This window comes from Vitis vinifera, chromosome 4, assembly GCF_030704535.1.
Source record: "Vitis vinifera cultivar Pinot Noir 40024 chromosome 4, ASM3070453v1".
Lineage (NCBI taxonomy): Eukaryota > Viridiplantae > Streptophyta > Magnoliopsida > Vitales > Vitaceae > Vitis > Vitis vinifera.
In genome coordinates, this window is record NC_081808.1 from 24,294,915 (window position 1) to 24,301,532 (window position 6,618).

The following is a 6,618-nucleotide window of genomic DNA, read 5'->3' on the forward strand; positions in this document are numbered from 1 at the left end:
TTTATGTTTTGATTTTAGAGAGTTGTAGAAAAGAGGATTGGAGATTCGTCTTGTTCATCTACATAAATGGTTGGTCAATGGAGCTTTTTCAACTTGTTCTAATTTTTAGTTAGGGCTTGGGTTTTGTGAGCTTCTTGTTACAAGTCCAATTCTTGCTTCTTGTTATAGATTATACAAAATTATCTATCATTTTGTCTTAAGGGAATCATAGTTAGTGTTTTTTTTTTTTTTTTTTGTAATCATAAATATAGTGATGCTCTATTTGGTTGTTAAGAAAAATTGGGAGAAAAAGAACTTGCAATTTAATAGTGGATGACCTTTTATCATGAATTTTGTATTGAGATTAAAATAGATGTTTTGTTGCTAAATTTGTTTCATGGGTAAAAAGGATGTTTAGCAATGAAATTATTTCATGAATAAAAGTGATCTTTTGCTATAATTGTTTTTTTTTTTGTTCACAAAAGAAAGTTATTATTTGCTATAAAATGTTTTTTGTGGTTGAAAATAATTTTTTATTATGAAATTTATTTTCATTGTTAAAAATAATTAGTCACGGACTTGTAACCACAAAGGTGCCACAAAAAAAAAAAAAAATATGGCAAAAGTTTTTTTTAACATAAAATATCTTCATTTTGCCACAACATGCTTTATGGCCAAAAACTATATTTGTTGTAGTGTATTAAGAATATCTATTCACCCAATCTATAGAAATTATATGATCACATTAAAATTTCACCTATAGGTCCAAATCACTAATGACCCCAAACACTAATGCAATACTCTTTCTCAATATTGAGAACTCATGTAACATAATAGCCTGAGGAAGTCATGACAACACAACAATCATCTAGTCATGACTCTTTGTAGGTCCTATTCAATATGTAATCGTACATACTAGTACACTCATCATGGGAAAACCATACTAATGATGATGACAACTCACTCCACCACTTTAAAGGTAATACATTATGACTTCTAATAGATTAACAAAGTCTATGAACCAGTTGTCACAACTTATCATCTTGTAAGGAACCTATAACTTAAATCTTTCGTGTAATTTCTAATTCACTCAAGTCATATAAATATAAGTAATATAGGCATAAAATATCAAATACATTAGATAAATAATGTAAACATGATAGAAAATAGTCAATGTCATATATAATGAATCAATTATTACATCATGTCACTACTTTTAAGTGCTCTATCATAACATAAATGACGTGATGCAATTGACTTTAGGAATATGACATTAGAGCTGAGTATTCTTAACTTGTGTAAACAATATCTTGACTACAAAGAAGTTTTAAATGATTTGATTGTTAGGCTCCTTGATCCAAAAGCATGATAATAACATTTAAAGGACATGTTAAATGAATTTTATGTAGACCTGTCAATGGAAGAGGAAGTAATCGTGCTTAGAAAGTGATTTAATGAGAAGGGAATGGAGAAAAATTCAACTAGTCTGAAGAAAAAGAATACAAAAGTAGTAGAGCTTATTTTTAAAATTGAGTAGGAAACTAATAAGAAGCCTTTGAAAAAATGAATTCAAGAAAAGAAACAAGAAAGGAAACCCTTGAAATATGGTCTTAAATATGCAATCTTTGAAGAAAAACGAAAGAAGTTCCACTTTATGGTAACTTCTAATGTGGCATTAGGTCATATTATTTCCAAGGATGGGATAAAGGTAGATCAAACAAAGTTGGATTTGAATCTTAAATTTTTATCACCTTCTAATTTGAAGGAGAGGCGACAACTTCTTAGTCATTCAAGATTCTTTACAAGGTTTATCAAGAATTTCTAAAAAAATAATTTGAACCTTTTGTGCTTTGCTACTAAAGGACGTCAACTTTAATTAGACTAAAGAATGTAAAAAAAAGCCTTTGATTGCTTGAAGAAACTCTTAACATTCACTCCTATTGTAAGACTACCTAATTAGTAACTAAATTTCAAATTAATGTGTGATGCTAATGACTATGCACTCAAAGTAGTAATAGGATCAAAGGAAAAGGAAAAGTCATATGTGATCTATTATGTTAGTATGACATTGAGTTGCTACCAGTGGTATTTGCTTTAGATATTAGGAAACACCAAGAGAGTGGTGAATGGGTGTTTAATTCTTTTTATACCAAGATTTATTATTTTTAACTTGCTCATTTGATGATAGAGAAGTGGAAGAAGAAACGAAATACAATGACACAAAACTTTTTACATGGAAAACCACCCACACAATTTTTTATAAATTATATGGATGTAAAAAAACATAAGGTCAAAGACCTTTACTCACAAATCCACTATCGAAAGAATAGTAAACAGTTTTATTTGGCAGATGTTATCCCTAGGTCTTATTCTCCAGTGCCCATATTGAACTCCACATTAGCGATGCAACTCCTAATAGAATACACCTCAATACTTGAAAAGATGCAAATCTCTCTCAAAACCTAAAGAATGTGAAAATAGACTTCTTAAGACTTTTTGGGATGTGAGGAAGGCTAGTATGATTTTTTTCAATGTTCGTATCAAGGAACAAAAACCAATTTTAGCATGGTAATATAGGACAAAAATACCTAGTGGATCAAATCTCAAATTTCTAAAATAAAATCAATTTAAATTTAGAATAAATAAAATTGTGGAGATTTGGTTATCTACCACAAGCACTTGAGCTTTGAAGGAATTTTTTAAAACTATGTTTAAAACATTTTTCGCTCAATTTAAAAACCTCGAGTCCACTCCATGCCTTAATTAATTTGACTTAACATTTCTTTGACCTTTCTATGCTTGCCTGTCTCATTCTGGTTGGTCATGCAATAACCTTGAATCTTCAAAAGGAAGTAAGATACACAACCTAGAAAAGTTCTAAACTAGAATGAATGGAACAAAATTGCCAACTTAAATTACATGGTCTAGTGTGCTAACAATCTGCCCCTTTGACAAGTTTATGACAATAATGATTACATAAACCTCTTAATACTTTCAAACAGAGTTTACATATCACTTAATATAACTCCTCTAAACCAAATTATCCTTAATTATGCAATCAATGATCATAGTGCATCAAATGATGAACAATCCAATAATACCTATGGTTTGAACACTCTAGTCAACAAAATACCAAGGCAGAACAGTTTGTGGAAAGAAAAAATATAACTATAACCTTAATAGATCATGGTAGAAGTAAAGAGATATGTGTATGTGTGTCAAGCAAAACAATGGATATCAATTAACTATCTCTTTTTTTTGTTGTAAAAATAACAAAGAATGATAAAGTAATAAATGAAAGATAGAGAGAAAATAAATGATATCCATAAATAATACAAGGTTTTGGATACAAAGTAGAAAGCAATGAAAGTACATCTATCTTAATAGATGATGGTAGTGGTGCGACATTGAAACCACGTACCCTGTAAAAAAAGCCTCATCCTAAAGAGGCGACTTGTTGAGAGCTCGATGAATGGAACTTAGTGTGATAAAAAAGGTTTACCCATACATCAAGACTCAAAAGGCAAGACCAGACACATTGGAATGGATGTTCACATAGAATATCTAAGATAAACACCTTGAGAAGTGCAACTTGTGGCTTCCAACTACAAGCATGGAAGATACAAGGAAAAACAGTATCCCAAAATGATGTTAAAGTAATACCATGCTCAATCTTGACTCTATAATAAAAAAAATTAAGCATAGCAAAACTCACAAGTGTGCTCAGAATGAAAATGCTAGACTAGAAGGTCATCTATGTCAAGTATTGCAAAAAGATCCTCATGACTAAGACCTAGGCTCAAAGGATTGAGTTGCCTCCTGAAGATACCTATATCCAAACACATTGACTCTAATACTAGAATATAAATAGACAAGAAAATGAGAGAACTACCTAGAAAAGGTAAACCACTGGAAATGCTTAGGAAGTAGTCTAGAGCACTCCTATGAGGTTGGATTGGACCAAAACAAACCCCAAAAATGTGCAAGAAAACAAAAAGACATAGAGCAGAGAATTATAGGGAACTAAGGACAAAGGAAATGAAGAAAATGACCCTTGGAAAAAATATTTATAATCTTGATTAGGTGTGAGAGTGTTGGATGCAGTGATAGAAGCCAAATTAGTGTTTAAGTGCTTCGAGTGCAAAATGGCTTTTTGAGCACTAAAAGGGTGTTGGAAGCCTTTAAGAGTGCTTAAATGCTTGATGCCCAAAGTTCAAGCACTAGGCATAGTTTGAGCACTCTTTTAAGCGTTTAACATTCTTTTTGACATAAGAACCTAAGAAATATATCCCTTAAACCAAAAAAAAAAAAAAAAAAAAGCCTTGGAATAACAAGCAAGATAAAAAAAATTGCAACCAAAGGCTATAAAAATACATAGAAACTTAAGTATTTAGTATGAGTGAAATTAACTCAAGCAATTAGTTATACAATAATATCAAAGATTGCAGGATTTACGAAAAACCATTTAGATAAAGACATTATTAATATAATATGCCCAAAAATATTTCAATATCGAACAAGGTATAATATAACTAAAATAATCCAAAGCAATTATTTTCAAGGATATCAACTTCCTATCTAATTTAAGTGATTTAGTTTGATTTCTAGAAGATCAATCCTAAACCATGTCAAATTTTAATTTCTTCAACATTCATTCAATTTGAGGACAGTTCCCCAAATTTTTGTTTAATATGACAAGACGTTGATTTATATACAACACAACTTCAATTTTTCTCCCCCTTAATTATAGATGTTTTTATTTTTTATTTGTTGAGGATTTTTATATCATAAAATGAAATCATACTTTCAACCATGGTAGTTGTCACACCCCTGAATATCAGTCAATTTTTTTTTCATTGAGTGTGTGGTACTAAAGACTCTTCCTTATCCAACCTTCCTTCCTAGTCTTTAGAGAAACAGAGTAACAAACAACAATCACAATTACAAGAACTCTTCCCAACTTGTATTATTTCACTCACTACAAGATACAAAATCGTTTCCCTGAGTCAGAGTACAATGCTCACACCCCTAAGCATTCAGAGAACCATCCCCATCTTTCATGCCTGTCTCAAGGATGTAGGAGGCCCTTTTAAAATACCCAATCTACAGTTTACATTCGAATTTCAAAATTCAAAACATGGAGCCAATTTGGTGGTTATGCAACTGGCCACAACCGCCCACAACTGCTTGCATAACCACCCAGCTAGTGAGCTACTCATGGAACTACCTAACTGGAGACACTCCTTTAGCCCAAGGCGTCTCCTTGCACCAGCCATCAGTCCTCAGTCATCTGCCTATCCATTGTAGCTGACTTGATCACTTGTTACCACAACTAGCTGCCTTCTTGATCAGCATGCACCACCCAGCTGACCAAGTGCCTAGTGCATCAATGTGCCTTCCCACACTGATGTGTCAGCCCATGCTATGTCAAGGTGCCCATGGCCTGAGCATGTTGCTAGCGTTCCCACTGCCAGGTCAAGCTCCACAGCAATGAGCCATGGCATTGCGCCCATGGCTGTTCCCTTTTGGTGCATAGGACATTGTGCTCTTATGTTGTGTGTAGACATCAGGTGCGAGTCAACTGCTTGTCTAGTGCCCCATTAGGCCATGACATTGCACTCATGGCTTCCTTAACAAGCTCATTGCACAAGGCTTAGGCACTCTTGTGCCTGCGTGAGGAGGAGGTAGGCTGCACCAGGCCCCATGCCGTTGCGACCATGGGGTGCACGCAGCCCATGTGTGCGTATTTGAGTGCCATCTGTGTGTCCTAGGCACGCCTAAGGTCGTGCCATGGTGCCCCCTTGGTGCAATCAAGGCCTTCCCATTGTGCCCCCCTTGAGTCACCTACACCCCCTTAAAGAGCAATACAGGGCATTTTCAAAATGTCTAGAGGAGACATCACCCATGCTTGAGGAGACATAATGGAATATTTAAATAATTCTAAATTATATTCCAAAATGAACCTCACCCTCCATCTACACTAGCTCCATAGCCAACATATGTCTGGTGCACGCACGGTGCCTGCTTGATGTGCACATGGTGCGCGTCTGGCTCGCCCGCGGTGTGAACGCGGTGCCTATCTGGCTCGCCCGTGGTGCGCGTCTGGCTTGTCCATGGTGCGTGTCTGGTTCAAACATGGCCCCCGCATCTTAGCTTCTGGGGTTTGAACCACCAAACCTCCATGCCATCATTGCTCTCCTTCTAGGCTCCCATGGGTGCAAGGCCAATCCATGAGGCCTTTTCCTCCAAAATTGAGTCAAGTGGCTAAAGGGTTGACAGTAGTCCTTTTCCACATGAGGGCGTTTCCAAAATTTTCAAGGTAATGCCTTATTTACTTGGAAATAATATTTAAATAATCCTAACCAAGTTTGCCATTTTTCACTTCGAGATACATATATTTTGAACTATTTTAAACAATATATGAAAATATATTTTGAAAAAACACGGTGTTGATGATTTTTTGGAGACCAAAAACTAACATATCAATTAAACTTCAAGATGATTCCCCCTCAATCACATACTATAGAAAAGTTTAAATTTCCTAATGTACTAATTTATTTTGCTCAAGTGCACACTCTTTTCTCCTATGCTTTCTTCTCCAAGTGTAGTTTGTGATTTTATGCATTTTCCATGATTTTC